The following is an 18187-nucleotide window of genomic DNA, read 5'->3' as shown; positions in this document are numbered from 1 at the left end:
AGTTTTATCACACAGATTTGTGATATGTGAAGTTCGAAAGTAATGAAAACTAACCTTGATTTCCATCTGCCTGATTGTCAATGAGGTTGTACATCTCTTCATATGTTTATTGACCATATGTGTTTCCTTTTCTGTAAAACCCCTTTTGTGTTATTTACCAATTTTTCTACTGGGTTATTTGTCTTTTACTGATATATAGAAGTTCTTCAAATATACTGGATATCAATCTTCTATCCATTTTATGTGTGGTAATTATCTAAACCAGTTTTAATTTTGTTTTTCACACTTTATTTAAGGTATCTTTTGATGAATAGAAATTTTTCATTTTGTCTCTGAAGAAATTGCCAGAGGGAGAAAGGGAACAGATTGAACTTCCTGGGGGGTATGAGTCCAACTGCTATACTTTGGGACAAGACTCTGAACTATTATCGTTTGTACTTCAGATTGATGAAGTCAAAAAGAAGCTGTTAAGTTACAAAATAACCACACATATTCACTTACGCATGCACCACTATTTCTGGCATATGGATGACCATTCAACTCAGCTATTAAAAATATCCATTAAAATGGGTAAATAGTAAGCAAAGAGCATTCTTATGATGGTTGAAATTCATTGTAATAAGAAAGAGAATGGGTTGTATGATGAAAACTGAAAAGTCATCTAAAGATATTTAAAATAAATTTCAGCATAGTGTGCTATCCTGGAGTTTTATAGATCTTTCTTTCAGGTTTTTACCTCAAAGGATTAAAGGAGAAATCAGAGGATGAAAAAAATCAATAAAAATGCAAAGAGTATATCTGTTCATTTTAAAGGCAATTATGTACATTTTAAAGGCAATTATGACTCATTAGAATGTAAAATGAAATTATTAATATTATTTAGATGGAAGTTTAAGAAAGAGAATGTTTTCCTGGTTTTGGTCATAGTTTGATCAAAGATATTTTTTCCTGTTATCCATGCTATCAGTAGAGAAATGTCTAATGACACAAAGAAGGCAGATGAAACCAACAACTGTCAATAATTTCTGAAAAAGTGATTTAAAAGCCCACACATCCTCTCCTCAAAGTGCCTGTCATTTTAATGCCATATACTTGTTAAATCGTTCCCTTTGTCTTACTGGCAGAAATCAAAATAAGTTGGAATTATACAAACTGTATCCTGAACATCAGCACAAGGAAATATATTTGATATAATTTTATTTGACTGACTACTTTAAGTCCACTGATTTATACTTTAAAAAGTTTACATCCCTAGCCAGGTATAGTGGTGTATGCCTGTAATTTCAGTGGCTTAGGAGGCTGAGGCCAGAGGATCACAAGTTCAAAACCAACCTCAGCAACTAAGTGAAACCCTAAGCAACTTTGTGGGACCCTATGTCAAAACCAAAAGGGCTAGGGATGCAGCTCAGTGGCAGAGCACCCCTGGGTTCAATCCCTAGTACCAAAATAATGATAATAATAATAATAATAATAATAATAATAATAATAATGTTTACATCCTTTATATCTGATTGATATACACATTTTATCAATAAGAGGTAAAAGTTTTAATTGATTACAATATTTGTAGACAATGCCTCTAAAAGCTCTGGTCTAGAATTTGCCTTCCCACTTCCCATAATTCCTTGTATATCTGGGGGGAGGGATTTGCTAGTGGAGAATTTCCTATTTAAAATGGTCTAAATAGACCATTGCAAGCATGGTCTATTTAGGATATGATCAGAACTCTAGTGGCTTCTACTTGAAGATTGGCATGATTGCTTTCCAACAGATATGACTCTGTATTTTGGGAAACAACTCGAGGTACTTTTAACTATAATAATGCACCCACCCCATGTCCCTGCATTCCCACATCACATACACACACACTGCCCAAACTCCTGGGCTTCTAAGAGAAAAAGAGAAAGCTAAATTGCAGTGCATTATAAAGTAAGAAAAAAATCTGAGTTTCTGAGGATACCACTAGAAGAAGGTTGTAGGGGGCTAGGAGAGGAGAGAATGGAGAATAGAGCATCTAAGGACAGAGGTTCTGGGCATCTTAGCAGGAGCCCAAGGAGACTGAGGAGAAGAGAAGACTTTACAAGCCATTTTAACTGTGTAACAACAGTGTAGAATCCTGAGGCAGTGTTATTATTATTTTATTATTATTGCTTCCCATTAGTCCAGTGGTTTTCAACAGTCAGTTTTGCCTTCCAGAAAATATTTCACAAGGTCTGGAGACATTTTTGGTTGTTATACTGGAGTAGAGTGCTCCCAGCCCCTAGGGGATAGAAGCTTACAGTGCATGGGACAGCCCAACACAACAAAAAATTATGTGCTCAAAATGTCAGTAGCACTGAGGCTGAGAACCTTGTTCTTCAACCTTTTATTTTCTTAGCTAGACTAGTTCTTCCCCTGTCCCCATATGAAAACAACTCTATGGATTTTCAAGTTGCATTCAGGAAATACAAACAGTCTCAGTGTAACAACTTAGAAAGGTCGTTTACTTGTAGAAATCAATATTTCAAATTCACTTTCAAATTGGGCTTCTTATTCAACTTATGTCATAAGCAGGACGTCCACTATCAGAGAAAGGATATTACTGGTTTACTCTTTTTCTCCTCCTGTGTCTTTTATCATTTTCTCCAGCTTGCTCACTATAGTAGCCCCTATCCTTTTGAGATACTGAATGAGGCATAGAGAGAAGTGGTTGAAAGGATCTGGAAAGTTCTTAACTGACAGGCACTGTTGTAAAACCTCTTGCACACACATGTGCACAATACCATGAAATTCTTGAAGAATTCCTTACCAAAAATTACTCTGAAACCCTTATTTACAGTTTCCTGGATTGTGGAATATACACTTCTAGTCCAAGCCACAATTTAATAATCTCTTCCATAACCCTTGGCAAGCCAGTGTTCCCTTCAATATTCTTTTCACCCCTCTTATCATCCCTAGGTAGAACCTAAGACAACCCTACTCCAGCTCTCTTGCAAGTATGGTCAATTTAGGATATGATCAGAACTCTTGTGACCTGTGCCCCCTCTAGAAGTTCAGTGTGACGCTTAGCTCAGCATCTCTCCTTCACTCTGCCATCAAGACACCAACTGGTCACTGTTTCCAGTCCTTAGATGTCTCGGCTTATAGCTAAACACCATTCTACTGCATATTCAACACCAAATTACAGCAGTCTTATGGTTTGAATATGGTTGTGCTTCAGAACTCATGCAGGAGTTTAATCCCCAAAGTCTTCTGTTAATGACATTAAGAGGATGGAAATTTAATCCCACTATGGCGTTTAGTGGTAGGACCTTTGGAAGGTAATTAGATAAGGTGTTTCATGTGTGCCCTTCACGATTGAATCCTGGTGACTTTATAAGGAGAGGGAGAAAGACACACAGATACATATTCCCACCACCATATAATGTAGCCAAGGAGGACCCTTGCCAGAGTTTGTGCAATGCTATTTGGACTTCAAACCTTCCAAACTGAAGTTTCTATTTTTCTGTAAAGTAGCCTGAGGTTTCTCTTTTCTCTATAAAATCATCTGCCTCAGGTACTTCATTATAGCAAAGAAATCTGACTAATAAAAGAAACTACAGAGGGGGTGATCCAAGATGGTGGACTAGAGGGTGACTGCATCTCCTGTTGCTCCAGAACCCAGGATTCAAGAAGGGGAGGCATTGAGAGACTCGGACTAAAATAGAGGCACAGGGTGAGTCTCTGCCACCAGGTGAACCTCGGCCCGGGCGGCAGGCCTGGTCAGGGGTGGCTTTTCAGAGCAGGGTAGGGCAGCTAGAGTCTTCCCCAGGGAGCCCTGCTCCCTCCGGCGGCAGGCTCCTTCCACAGGGCCAGCTTCTTAGAGCAGGCCCCCCAGTGAGAGCCTTTCTGCACAGAACCAGCTTCAAGTCCTGGAGCCAGCGGCGAGCTCCAGCCCACAGGCAGTGTCAGGGACCAGGACAGGGCAGCCAGGGACTTCCCCAAGCAGCCCTGCTCCCTCCGGTGGCAGGCTCCATTCACGGCCAGCTTCTCGGAGCAGACCGCCCAGTGAGAGCTTTTCTACAAAGAGCCAGTCACAAGTCCCGGAGCCAGCAGCGAGCTCCGGTCTGCAAGCAGCCTCTGGGACCAGGGAAGGGCAGCCAGAGACTTCTCCAAGCAGCCCTGCCCCCTCTGGCCGCAGGCTCTTTTCACGGGGCGATCCAAGATGGCGGACTAGAGGGTGACTGCATCTCCAGTCGCTCCAGAACCCAGGATTCAAGAAGGGGAGGCATTGAGAGACTCGGACTAAAATAGAGCCACGGGGTGAGTCTCCCCCACCAGGTGAAGCTCAGCCCCAGGTGGCAGGCCTGGACAGGGGCGGCTTCTCAGAGCAGGGCAGGGCAGCTAGAGTCTTCCCCAGGTAGCCCTGCTCCCTCCGGCGGCAGGCTCCTTCCACACAGCCAGCTTCTCAGAGCAGGCCCCCTAGTGAGAGCCTTTCTGCACAGAACCAGCTTCAAGTCCTGGACCCAGTGGCGAGCTCCGGCCCGCAGGCAGCTTCAGGGACCAGGACAGGGCAGCCAGGGACTTCCCCAAGGAGCCCTGCTCCCTCTGGCAGCAGGCTCCTTTCACGGCCAGCTTCTTGGAGCAGACTGCCCAGTGAGAACCTTTCCGCACAGAGCCAGCTCCAAGCCCTGGAACCAGTAGCGGGCTAGGGGCAGCTTTCTTCAGAAGCACTGCATTATCAAGTTCCCCCAAGACTTCAGGCTACTGAAGGCTGGGAGGTGATACACTGGAAATCTACAGGGATACTATAAGCCAATAGAGGAAATCTGCAATATCTCAGAGTCCCACTGACATCTGACCAATGTGAGAAAACAAGGGAACAAAATGTCCCAAACAAACCTGGATACTATATCAATAAAACCCAATGACAGCACAGCAAAAGAAATGTCAGAAAGGAAGCTCAGAATGTACATAATTAAAATAATCAGGGAAGCAAAATAATCAGGAGATGAAAGAGCAAATACAGGCATTGAAGGAAGAGATGAAAGAGCAAATGCAGGCATTAAATGATCGCACCAATCAACACTTAAAAGAGCAAATATGGGAAGCAAGAGATCATTTCAATAAAGTGTTAGAGATACTGAAAAAAAACAAACAGAAATCCTTGAAATGAAGGAAACAATAAACCAAGTTAAAAACTCCATAGAAAGCATAACCAATAGGATAGATCACCTGGAAGACAGAAGCTCAGATATTGAAGACAAAATATTTAATATTGAAAACAAAGTTGACCAACCAGAGAAGATGGTAAGAAATCATGAACAGAATCTACAAGAATTATGGGATATCATGAAAAGGCCAAATTTAAAAATTATTGGGATTGAGGAAGGCTTAGAGAAACAAACCAAAGGAATGAACAATCTATTCAATGAAATAATACCAGAAAATTTCCCAAATCTGAAGAATGAAATGGAAGATCAAGTACAAGAGGCTTATAGGACTCCAAATATACAAAATTACAACAGACCCACAGCAAGGCACATTATTATGAAACTACCTAACATACAAAATAAAGACAGAATTTTAAAGGCCGCGAGAAAAAAGAATCAAATTACATTCAGGGGGAAACCAATAAGAATATCAGCAGAATTTTCAATCCAGACCCTAAAAGCTAGAAGGGCCTGGAACAACATTTACCAAGCCCTGAAAGAAAACGGATGCCAACCAAGAATCTTATACCCAGCAAAACTTACTTTCAGATTTGATGACAAAATAAGATCCTTCCATGATAAACGAAAGCTAAAGGAAATTACAAAAAGAAAGCCGGCATTACAGAATATTCTCAGCAAAACATTCCATGAGGAAGAGATGAAAAACAACAGTGCAAATCAGCAATGGGAAGAACTAGCCTAAAGAAATAGCCAAATAAAGGAGAAACCAAATCATGTCAAAAAACAAAAATGAGTCAACTGACTGGGAATACAAATCATATCACAATAATAACCCTGAATGTTAATGGTCTGAACTCATCAATCAAAAGACATAGACTGGAAGATTGGATTAAAAAGAAAGATCCAACAATATGTTGCCTGCAAGAGACTCATCTCATAGAAAGAGATACCCATAGACTAAAGGTGAAAGGATGGGAAAAAACATACCATGCACATGGACACAGCAAAAAAGCTGGAGTATCCATCCTCATTTCAGATAATGTGGACTTCAAGCCAAAACTAGTCAGAAGGGATAAAGAAGGACATTACATACTGCTTAAGGGAAGCATAAATCAGCAAGTCATAATAATCATAAATATCTATGCCCCGAACACTGGCTTATCCATGTATGTCAAACAAATTCTTCTCAATTCCAGAAATCAAATAGACCACAACACAATAATACTAGGCGATTTTAACACACCTCTCTCACCACTGGATAGATCCTCCAAACAAAAATTGAATAAAGAAACCATAGATCTCAATAACACAATCAACAATTTAGACTTAACTGACTTATATAGAATATACCATCCAACAAAGAATGAATACACTTTCTTCTCAGCAGCACATAGATCCTTCTCTAAAATAGACCATATTTTATGCCACAAAGCTACTGTTAGCAAATACAAAAAGATAGAGAGATACTACCTTGTACTCTATCAGATCATAATGGATTGAAATTAGAAATAAATGACAGAATAAAAAACAGAAACTTCTCCAATACTTAGAGATTAAATAATACACTATTATATGATGAATGGATAACAGAAGACATCAGGAAGTAAATTTAAAAATTCTTAGAAGTAAACGAGAACAAAGACATCATATCAAAACCTCTGGGACACTATGAAAGCAGTACTTAGAGGAAGATTTATTTCATGGGGCACATTCAACAAAAGAAGTAGAAATCAACAAATAAACGACTTAACACTACAGCTCAAAGCCCTAGAAAAAGAAGAGCAGACCAACACCAAAAGTAGTAGAAGACAGGAAATAGTTAAAATCAGAGCTGAAATCAACGAAATTGAAACAAAAGAAACAATCGGAAAAATTAACAAAATAAATAGTTGGTTCTTTGAAAAAATAAACAAAATTGATAAACCCTTAGCCACACTAACAAAGAGAAAGAGGGAGAAAACTCAAATTACTAAAATTCGGAATGAACAAGGAAATATCACAACAGACAAGAGTGAAATACAAAACATAATTAGAAGCTATTTTGAAAATCTATACTCCAACAAAACAGAAAACCTCGAAGACATCAACAAGTTTGTAGAGACATATGAATTAACTAAACTGAACGAGGAAGATATACACAACTTAAATAAATCAATTTCAAGCAATGAAATAGAAGAGGTCATCAAAAGCCTACCAACAAAGAAAAGTCCAGGACCAGATGGGTTCTCAGCCGAGTTCTACAAAACCTTTAAAGAAGAGCTCATTCCCATACTCCTCAAAGTATTCCATGAAATAGAAGAGAAGGGAACCCTCCCAAACTCATTCTATGAAAACAATATCACCCTGATACCTAAACCAGACAGAGACACATCGAGGAAAGAAAATTTCAGACCAATATCCTTAATGAACATCGACGCAAAAATTCTCAACAAAATTTTAGCAAATCGCATACAAAAATATATTAAAAAATAGTGCATCACTATCAAGTGGGTTTTATCCCAGGGATGCAAGGTTGGTTCAACGTCTGGAAATCAATAAATGTCATTCACCATATCAACAGACTAAAAGTTAAGAATCACATGATTATTTCAATAGATGCAGAAAAAGCATTTGATAAAATACAGCACCCCTTCATGCTCAAAACACTAGAAAAAATTGGGGTAGTGGGAACATTCCTTAACATTGTAAAGGCCATTTATGCTAAGCCCATGGCCAATATCATTCTAAATGGTGAAAAACTGAAAGCATTCCCCCTAAAAACTGGAACAAGGCAGGGATGCCCTCTTTCACCACTTCTATTCAACATTGTCCTTGAAACTCTAGCCAGAGCATTTAGACAAACCAAAGAAATTAAAGGGATATGAATTGGAAAAGAAGAACTCAAACTATCCCTGTTCACTGATGCCATGATTATATATTTAGAGGAACCTGGAAATTCCACCAGAAAACTTTCAGAACTCATAAGTGAATTCGGTAAAGTAACAGGTTACAAGATCAATGTTCATAAATCCAATGCATTTTTATACATAAGTGATGAATCTTCAGAAAGAGAAATTAGGAAAACTACCCCATTCACAATAGCATCAAAAAAAAATAAAATACTTGGGAATCAATCTCACAAAAGAGGTGAAAGACCTCTACAATGAGAACTGCAGTACACTAAAGAAAGAAATTAAAGAAAACCTTAGAAGATGGAAAGATCTTCCATGTTCTTGGATAGGCAGAATTAATATTGTCAAAATGGCCATACTACCAAAAGTGCTATACAGATTCAATGCAATTCCAATTAAAATCCCAAAGATGTACCTTACAGAAATAGAGCAAGCAATTATGAAATTCATCTGGAAGAATATAAAACCCAGAATAGCTAAAGCAATCCTCAGTAGAAAGAGCGAAGCAGAGGGTATTGCAATACCAGATCTTCAACTCTACTACAAAGCAATAGTAACAAAAAGTGCATGGTATTGGTACCAAAATAGAAAGGTAGATCAATGGTACAGAATAGAGGACACGGACACAAACCCAAATAAATACAGTTTTCTAATACTAGACAAAGGGGCCAAAAATATGCAATGGAGAAAAGATGGCCTCTTAAACAAATGGTGCTGGGATAACTTGAAAACCATATGCAACGGAATGAAATTAAACCCCTATCTCTCACCCTGCACAAAACTCAACTCAAAATGGATCAAGGACCGCAGAATCAGACCAGAGACCCTGCATCTTATAGAAGAAAAAGTATGTCCAAACCTTCAACTTGTTGGCTTAGGATCAGACTTCCTTAACAGGACTCCCATAGCACAAGAAATATAAGCAAGAATCAACAACTGGGATAGATTCAAACTAAAATGCTGTCTTTCAGCAAAGGAAACTATCAGTAATGTGAAGAGAGAGCCTACAGAGTGGGAGAATATCTTTGCCACTCATATTTCAGATAGAGCGCTAATTTCCAGAATCTATAAAGAACTCAAAAAACTCTACACCAAGAATACAAATAATCCAATCAACAAATGGGCTAAGGATATGGACAGTTCACAAAAGAAGATGTACAAGCAATCAACAGATACATGAAAAAATGTTCAATATCTCTAGTAATAAGAGAAATGCAAATCAAAACTACCCTAAGATTCCATCTCACCCCAATTAGAATGGCGATTATCAAGAACACAAGCAACAATAGGTGTTGGCGAGGATGTGGGGAAAAAGGTACACTCATACATTGCTGGTGGGGTTGCAAATTAGTGCAGCTCCTCTGGAAAGCAGTGTGGAGATTCCTCAGGAAGCTTGGAATGGAACCACCATTTGACTCAGCTATCCCACTCCTTGGCCTCTACACAAAGGACTTAAAATCAGCATACTACAGAGATACAGCCACATCAATGTTCATAGCTGCTCAAATCACAATAGCCAGATTGTGGAACCAACCTAGATGTCCTTCAATTGATGAATGGATAAAGAAACTGTGGCATATATATATATATATATATATATATATATATATATATATATATATATATATACAATGGACTATTACTCCACCATAAAGAATGATAAAATTATGGCATTTGCAGGCAAATGGATGAAATTGGAGAATATCCTGCTAAGTGAGATAAGCCAATCTCAAAAAACTAAAGGACGAATGATCTCACTGATAAGCGGATGAGGACATATACTGGGGGTTGGGAGGGGTTAGCGTTACGGTTAGGGTTAGGTTTAGGGTTATGGTTAGGGAGGGTGGCAAGAATGGAGGAAGGAAGCACTGTATAGAGGGAAAAGAGGGGTGGGAGGGGTGGGGGGAAGGGAAAAAATAACAGAATGAATCAAACAACATTGCCCTATGTAAATTTATGATTACACAAATGGTATTCCTTGACTCCATGTACAAACAGAGAAACAACATGTATCCCATTTGTTTACAATAAAAAAAAAGAAACTACATACCAAAATCTGAGTGGTCTCTGGATTTTGACTAAAGGTGAAAATATCTCCCTTTCTCTTCCTTTTTAAGGGATAGGTTGTAGGTAAGAGACTTAAAATGTACTAACAGCTCCCTCAAAAATCTGAGTTTTTTTGTAAATCCTCTCCCAATTTCCATTCTCCTTATTTTTTGAATGCTCTAATCTTCCATTCTTGCTTCTACCTTTGCCACCTACCCCACACTGTCTACCTTCAGCACAGGAGCCATAAATTCAATCATGTCACTTCTCTGCTCTAAACCCAGTGGATTGCTTATCAGTCACAGTGAAATCCGAATCCTTGTGCCATCTGCCCTCACACTTTCATGTCCTCCACATAGGCAACACCAATAGGGTGGATTGATGTCCCTCCCATTCTCTCTATTCTAGTCACATTGGCCTCCTCAAAACAGACCAGGCATCCTACCACCTCGTGACATTTGCACTGGCTGTTCTTTCTAGAATGCTCTTTTTCCACATATCCACCTGGTCACTCTATCATCACATTCAAGTTCCTCTTTAAATGTTACCTTCTCAATTAGGCCTCCATTCACAACCCTGTTTATTGGTGTAGCAGTGCCCTGGCACACCCAGTGCTCCTTGTCTTCTATCAGGCCATCTAATTTGCTTTTTCTGCATGATTGCTGTTTATTATCTGTCTTCCCCAATAGTAATGTAAGCTCCATGGGTCATTCCCTATAATTTTTTAACACCTTGCTGTACTTACTGTGACCATCTCCAACACTACTGCAATCTGTTCATTCCTCCAACTTACCTCAGTCCCTCATGCCCCTAAGTCATACCATGGACTTTGTCATCAATTTAGAGAACCCTGTCATATTCTCATCCTCTTGAATCCTCCTCTGTGACCAGCACCTCTTATCTCTGTATCTCAAATGTTCTAGTACAGATACAGTAGCAGTAGTATTGCAATTGTATTGCCATGAGAAGCTCCAATTCATTGATCTTTCCATCTCTTTTCCCAATTGAGAACCTCCCCCATTCCTTTTTTCCAGGTTGAAGTCCATGAACAATCACCACAATCCCTTCCTTGACTCCCATGTTTCTTACCATATTCAGTTCACCTGGGATTGCCTGAAAAAACAGAGCCCCAGTTAAATTCACCTCTCAGTCTACTCCATGCATGGAAGAAACCAAAGTGGCTGGTCTTTGTCTGCATTCAGAACTCAAACTTCAATTGAGCCTGTGTATCGCCAGCAAGTACACTCTGCATTCCGCCCCATTCACTATCTCCCTCCCCTTGATGAACATTGCATATCTTCTCCTCTCTCTGCAAGCCTCCTCTTCAATTCAGTTGACCTTGTTTCCTACTTCATTGGGCAAGTGGAAGAAATCAGAAAAGAACTTCTTCAAATTGTCACTACTGTATCTATGTACTCTGCTGACCTGTTTGTTACCATGGATGAATGAACTGTCCATGATCCTTGGACATGTGCACAAGATTGCATCAGCCCTTGCCTCGTTCAGGCCTAGCAATTCCTCTCCTCTCTACTGGATCAGTTCCTGCAGCACACAAGCATGCAATTACCCCTTTAGGAGGTTCCTGCATCTACTCCCCAGCTACTACCTCACCTTCTGCTCCCCTTCAAAGTAAAACTCCTAGGAGGGTTCCATCCCTAGCACAACCAAAAGAAAAAAAAAAAGAAAATTTTGAATTCGGTTTAGTCCAACAGCAAATATACATCACATCCCAGTTTCAAAGATGTTAAATTATTGGTTCTTTTAAAACAGGTGTGTCATAGATTTGATCTTGGAGACGAGGGCTACTGGACTTCAAAGCCCTGAGAGATGGTTGCTAAAGGACAGAGCTAAGCAAGAGAGAAACTCAGCACAAGACAAGCTGCCCAGTGAACGTTCACTTTCTTTGATCATGTCTCAATACTACTTTAAGCAAAGTCAAGACTGCTTTGGGTGTGCTGGTCCACAAGGCAGGCAAATCACAAATATTCTGGCAAGCTTTAATCAAATGTAGCTAATCTTCAGATCTTTGGAGGAATTGATTTGTTAAGGGCATGTTCTTGTGGGGAAAAATCTGGAGGAAATGGAGCAAAGCAGGTTTGGACATAGAAAGATGAGCACAGATCTGTTTTCAGATAGATCCTAGCCTTGGTCTGATCCAAAGAAGAATCTGGAACATTAACATCACTACAGAGTTGTCACATCTTGAGACAAGGACTGACATTTTGTGCCTCACATCATCTGTCTTCAGCTGCCCTTAGAAAGGGAAAGGACATAATCTCCTAGGCTATAAACTTCCTGTTACAGATGACAGTTCTCTGGAGCAGGGGGCAGCTGTAGGCTTTAGCCAGCACTAACAGCAGTTGATTGATGGGTGCCCTGGCCAGATAAGAGGATCCAGATAGGACAGTAACAGTTTCACTACATTCATTATGAATTTGATCTTCATTCAGAAAGGATTACTCCTAAATGGAAAGGAGGGAGGTATAAGAGAATGAACATTGACTTTGCTGTGAGATCATCCTGTGCCCCAACTAACTGATCCTCCTTAAATATGAATTTTATCAATGGTAAAATGGAAATAATAATTCCTAAGGAGTATTGTATTTGGTTAATATGGCAAAAGGATCACTATTCGGTGTGTTTTCTCTTTTTTTTTTCTCTGTACCCTGTGCATGACTGTATTATCATTCTTGAGAAATTAACTTTTATTTAAAAGGAGAGCCTAATCTCTGGAAGAATTTCAAGAAGAGATTCTGTTCCAGCTTTGCTTGGCAGATTTTCTAGAACATTTCTCAGTTCTCTTATAACTCTACAATTTAATTTAATTTTGACCTTAGGCACATCATTTATACTCTGAGCTATGGTTCTCATATGTAAAGTCTATCAATCAATAAACAGTTATTTAAGTGTTCAACCATGGGGGAACTTGACTAACTGGTGTTTTCCATTTCTCCCTGCACTGATATTCTGAAGGGCACGAGAATCAGTTGCAAATGGGCTGATTCCCATCCCATTTTAGGATGAGATATTGATTATATCTCAGTTATTCTTTCTTGTCAGCAGGATCATTGTTGTTGTTTTAGATTTTTGCCTCTTTTTGTAAGACATTGTTGCAGAGTAATTAAAACTTCACATAATAGTGCACACCTGGATTCCCAGTGGCTTAGGAGGCTGGGGCAGGAGGATCACAAGTTCAAAGCCAGCCTCAGCAACTTAGGGAGACCCTAAGCAACTCAGCGAGATGCTGTCTCAAAAACAAAACTAAAAAAATAAATAATTAAATCAGATAATAGAAATCACTATCCAGACCTGAATCCTAGCTCTGTAGCTCCTCAGCTTTCTGTTTCTGGGCCTTACTTAGCTTTGCATTTATAAGATAATGATGATAACCCTGCAGGAAAAGTTGATATTTTGATATATTTTTTTGACAGAATCTTACAGTTGCTCCTGGTCCAGGCACAATTCAGTGGCCCATCTACCAGGTAGTTCCACACTTGCCTCCACAAATTTCTAGTACCAGTCATACCAGGCTGCAGGGTGGGGGTGGGGTTTATACTGTGACCTCAACCCCTGCTTGGGTCCCTGGGAGTACCTGGCACTTTACAGTCTCTATCCACTCAGAAACACTTGAACCTGGGCCTCTTTACCTCCTCTTGGTGTCATCACAAAAGAGCAGTTCTCCTGTGGCTAACTGGCTGGTGGATAGGAGCTGAGGCAAGGCTTTCCTGGGTGGTATTCACCCCCAGGTGGGAGCAAATCTGAGACCTACTTATGCACCCACCTCCTCATTTCTTCAAGGGGACCTCACCTACATGTCAAAATCAGCCTTAATGCTGACAGTGACCCTCCTCAGTTTCGTGCTAGAGCTTTGAGACTCTGGTGGCCCAGACCCCTGTGATGGCTTCCTATTCCCCAGGGTTTAACACCTCCAGGGTGCTATAAACAGTCTGAGGCCTGTAGAGGGGTGCCCCAACCACTGGGAAACAACAGGCCATGGGAGAATTTCCTCTGTGCTTATCTGGTCACAGAGGAACAGTAATGACTTCCCCTGGCCACACCTCACCACACACCCCCTTCTCTAGCAGTTTCATCTTGTGGAAATCCCAAGCAATCACTTTGTCCACACGAATGAACCCCACCATGTAGCCAGTATCATCAGCTCTTTTTTACAGAACTAACATAAGCCCAGCCCAGCTGTGTCTAAGGGGCTGTGCTACGAGACCTTATGCTCACCAGTCTAGCCAGCCTCCACCTGGACTCCGAACTCCCCAGCCCCTCAACAAGACCTAGTGTGGTGGGATTGAACCTCACTGGTCCCAAAAGCCAAGATGGATAGCAGAGAATCCTGTGACAGAACTTGGACAAGGAGACAAGATTCTGACTTTAATACCTGTGACTTCAAGAAGAGTATCTAGATTTGTCTGTTATCTATCTAATAACCTGCAGTGAGCTGGCAGTGGCTGAAGGAAGCAGAGGCTAGGACAGACGCTGCTGAGCCTGTGGTTCAGCAGCTTCTGGAGTCCTTCCCTACAGTCAGTCTGGATGGAAAATAAAACATTCTTGCCTTCTCACTGTGGTGGAAGCTGTCCATTGCTAGCAGGGGCTACTCCACTGAGAGAAAGGGGAGAAGGGAGCAGATGATTAAGTGGTTTCCTGAGAGGAGTGTCTCCAAGCAGGAGAGGGAAGGAGTTCCTTCCTAAGGGCTAAATCCTCCTGCAGAGCAGAACTTGCCAGCACTGGTCCCCAGGATACTGAAGCACAGAGACCCAAGTGTGACCCTGTCCTTTACTCTCAGGCCATGTGGACTCAGAGCTGTGACTGTTTCATGAAGCAGTCCCCTGGCCTGGTACCCGCTCCCAAAAGCATAGCCTTTCAAAGATCAGATGCAGGCCCTGCTGGCCCATGTGTTCCTTCTGGTCCCCATTCCACTGTTACTGTCTGCTCTTCATGGGCCACAGCTAGCACAACTTAGGGTTGGAGTTGGCCTTGGGTCCACATCAGTTCCTTCCTCTGCTTGTCCTCCTTGATCTTCTTGAGCAGTTGTGCTAGGTGTTCCATCTTGGTCTTTCAGTGGTGGCAGATGGAAAAGCTGAGCAGCTCCTGGCCAGCACGCTTCTGGTTCTCTCACTCTGCAGCATCTGCATGCTGCCTGCCTTAGTCCAAGGAAACACCTTCAACCTGCCCTCCTCATCAGAGACTCCCTCTTCCTCCTTGGCTTTAGCCTCTTCCTCTGCTATCTTCTGGTCAGAGTTTCCATGAATGTGTCCACTCAACCCTCAGGGCTTGAGATCAGGCACCAAATCTGCATAGTCACTGATCCACTTGTGAATGTCACCCTTTGCAGGGTGACTTTCTGTAGATACCAGCAAAGGGTCATTCAGGATCAAGGCAGCCAACACTCCACTGACTTCAGGAACACCTATGTATGCTACCTGGAACTGGAACCCTAGAATGGACTTGCAACGAGGAAACCTTCTTTGGCTTCTTCCCATCACTTGGCAGGGTTCAGCTTCTTTTGCAACTGCACAAATTGGATGGGGCCACAGGGGACAGTAGGGTCAACAGGCACTCCTCTGTGTGGGAAGGGGGACACATTGAGGATAAAAAATGCTTCTGGAGGGGAGAGGAATAATAGAAGTTCAGTGGATTAGACAAAGAGGAATGAAGGGAAGGGAGGGGGATAGGAATAGGAAAGACCGTGGAATGAATCTGACATTACTTTCCTATGTTCATATATGAGTATATCACAGTGAATCTCCACATCATGTACATTCACAAGACTGGGATCCTAATTAGAACAAGATATACTCCATTTTTGCATAAATATGTCAAAATAGAGTCTACTGTCATGTACAACTAAAAAGCCCCAATTTTTAAAAGGATATGTTTCTGAGGCCAGGCAGACTGGGTCCTTTTTCCAACTCTATATCCTCTCACAGAGGTAGTAAGAAGCCTGCTGCTTTTCTGCAAACTTGATCAGAATGGCTGAGTAGCCCCAGGAGTTGGGGTACTCCCTTCCAGGTCCTGCTCTATGCCTTCCTCCTAGGCACCACCATCTTGCCCACAGAGTATTATATTTTATGGATCTCTGGTCTAACAGTGATTATAAACAACTTGGACCAGAGAACATACTGCCTATATTTCCATAAAACTTCTCCAACTTCTATAACTCTGTCCTGCACACAGTAGAAATTTAATATTCAATGATTTTAGTGTAGCCAACTACCTTGAGATGACACAATTTCAAGTAAGCAAAGAAATGAAAAATCTATGTGGCTTCCTTGTCTCTTCACTTTCACCTTTTCCGTGGAAGGAAGTGAGAAGAAATCTCAGTGAGTTTTGTAGCTGTCATTGGAAATGAATACTAAAAAAATATTAAAATGTCATATCATTGAAGAAAATGTAATTTGCATCAGGATTATAAAGCTGAAGATGTGGTCATTTTTGCAACCTTCAAAATCACTGTATCTGGATTCTTACTAGGATTGAAATTTTTAAAATGATAGTGTGTATGGAAAGGTCCATGGGTAGGAGCTCTACAGTAATCACTTACTTTGAAAGATCAAATGGTCAAGGATCACTTTGAGTCAACACTGAATGAACAACCAAAGAACAAGAGGTTTGTATTTTTTCAGTTGGAGAAATCTACCCTTAGTAAATTCCATCAGAAGGTTCTATCTCTATTGAGTGGTGATCTTTTACAAGTGCTTTAACAAGTTATGAAAACATGAATTCTTTTGCAGTGAGAAATACAGAGAATGGCTTCCTCCAGAACATGAAAGCAAGGAAGATATAAACAATACTCTTAAAAATTAAATTTTAACATTAACACATAATGAACCTTCAACAAAGTTATATTGAGGGTTGAGAATTACCTCCAGATTATGGTCAGTATCTTCTCCCTTTCCACCTTGGCTCTTTGTCCCAGCCACAATGGCCTTCTGTCTATCCTATGTCAAACACAGGTCTTCCATCCTTTATTGAAAGTATGAAACAGAATCTGATTAGAAAGACATACATGTCCTTCAATGGAAAAACTTGATATCAGAAGAAGTCATTCTCTTAAAATCAATATATAATTCAGTGAAATATGAATTATAATTTCAATGGGAATTTTAAGTATATATATTAAAGTACATATAAGTCTATAAATACCCAAGAAAATTATTAAAGAGATAAGATTATATGCAGGAGAGTTTATCCTAGATATTAAGCATACTATAAAACCACTACAGTTAGAATACTATAGTGCTGGTACAGAGATGTACAAATAAAGCAGTGGAGTACAATGGAGATCCCAGAAATAGATTCTGACAAATATCTATTAAAATATAACATAGAATAGAGGTCATATTTAAAATAAGTAGGAAAGGAATAGTTTGATAAATGCTATTGTCACATCTGTCTATATATATTGAAAAAAAATGGAATCCCTAGCTCATACCACATTCCAAACTAAATTCCAGATTGATTAAAGACTTAAATTTTAAAAATAAATAATAAAATCCATATAATGAAAGCTTCCTGATGGGCGTTAATATCACTGATCTTGTCAGCAATCTCAAAACTCCTTTACAAAACCTCACTGTCCACATCACCATGGCCACAGGAGGACACACTGTCCATCTCCTTACAGTGCCAGTCTCTCAAACAGTTTGGTGAGTTAATTGCAGGGGTTGCTCTCAATACAAAGTAGTCCTTCACTGTTTCTGTGTTTTAATGACTCTATTTATCTGAAGGGCCTTGCTTAGGCAGATTTTACTTTCCCAGAGAAGTGATGTCCTGGAAATTTTAAGGTAAGACAGACTCCACCAGTTCCTGATTCTGTTACTACAAAACATATGATATCCTCTTTCATTGTTTCTCAAGATGTAAAACAAAATTGTTAGACTGGAAAACTTTGTGCCCTTCCTCCAGAAGAGGAAAACTTACCAACATTTGCCCGGGAGGTTAGATTAGTCCTCCTTTTTCTCTTCCCCTCTTTGTTTTAACCAATATGATGTTAGTGCACATGACACAAGCAGAGGCTTAAGATTTGTTTACATGGTTGAGTGTGTCTTTGCCATTGCCACGAGCAGCATTCTTTTGAAAAACTGCTACCCCTGTAACTTAGGTCCC

At 40.3% G+C, this 18187-nt stretch overlaps 1 pseudogene across 1 annotated transcript; it reads right to left on the bottom strand.

Moving 5' to 3' along the window:
* Positions 1–15037: 15037 nt before the first annotated feature.
* On the bottom strand, positions 15038–17695 carry LOC306651624 (ribosomal RNA-processing protein 7 homolog A-like; annotated as a pseudogene). The gene is made up of 2 exons: positions 17656–17695; positions 15038–15682 (listed from the first exon to the last, which is right to left on the bottom strand). The product of its transcript is annotated as a ribosomal RNA-processing protein 7 homolog A-like (transcript).
* Between the last annotated feature and the right edge of the window lie 492 nt (positions 17696–18187).

The sequence above is a fragment of the Sciurus vulgaris genome, assembly GCF_902686455.1.
Source record: "Sciurus vulgaris genome assembly, chromosome: X".
In the NCBI taxonomy this organism is placed as follows: Eukaryota; Metazoa; Chordata; class Mammalia; order Rodentia; family Sciuridae; genus Sciurus; species Sciurus vulgaris.
This window is presented reverse-complemented; position numbering and strand designations above follow the sequence as displayed.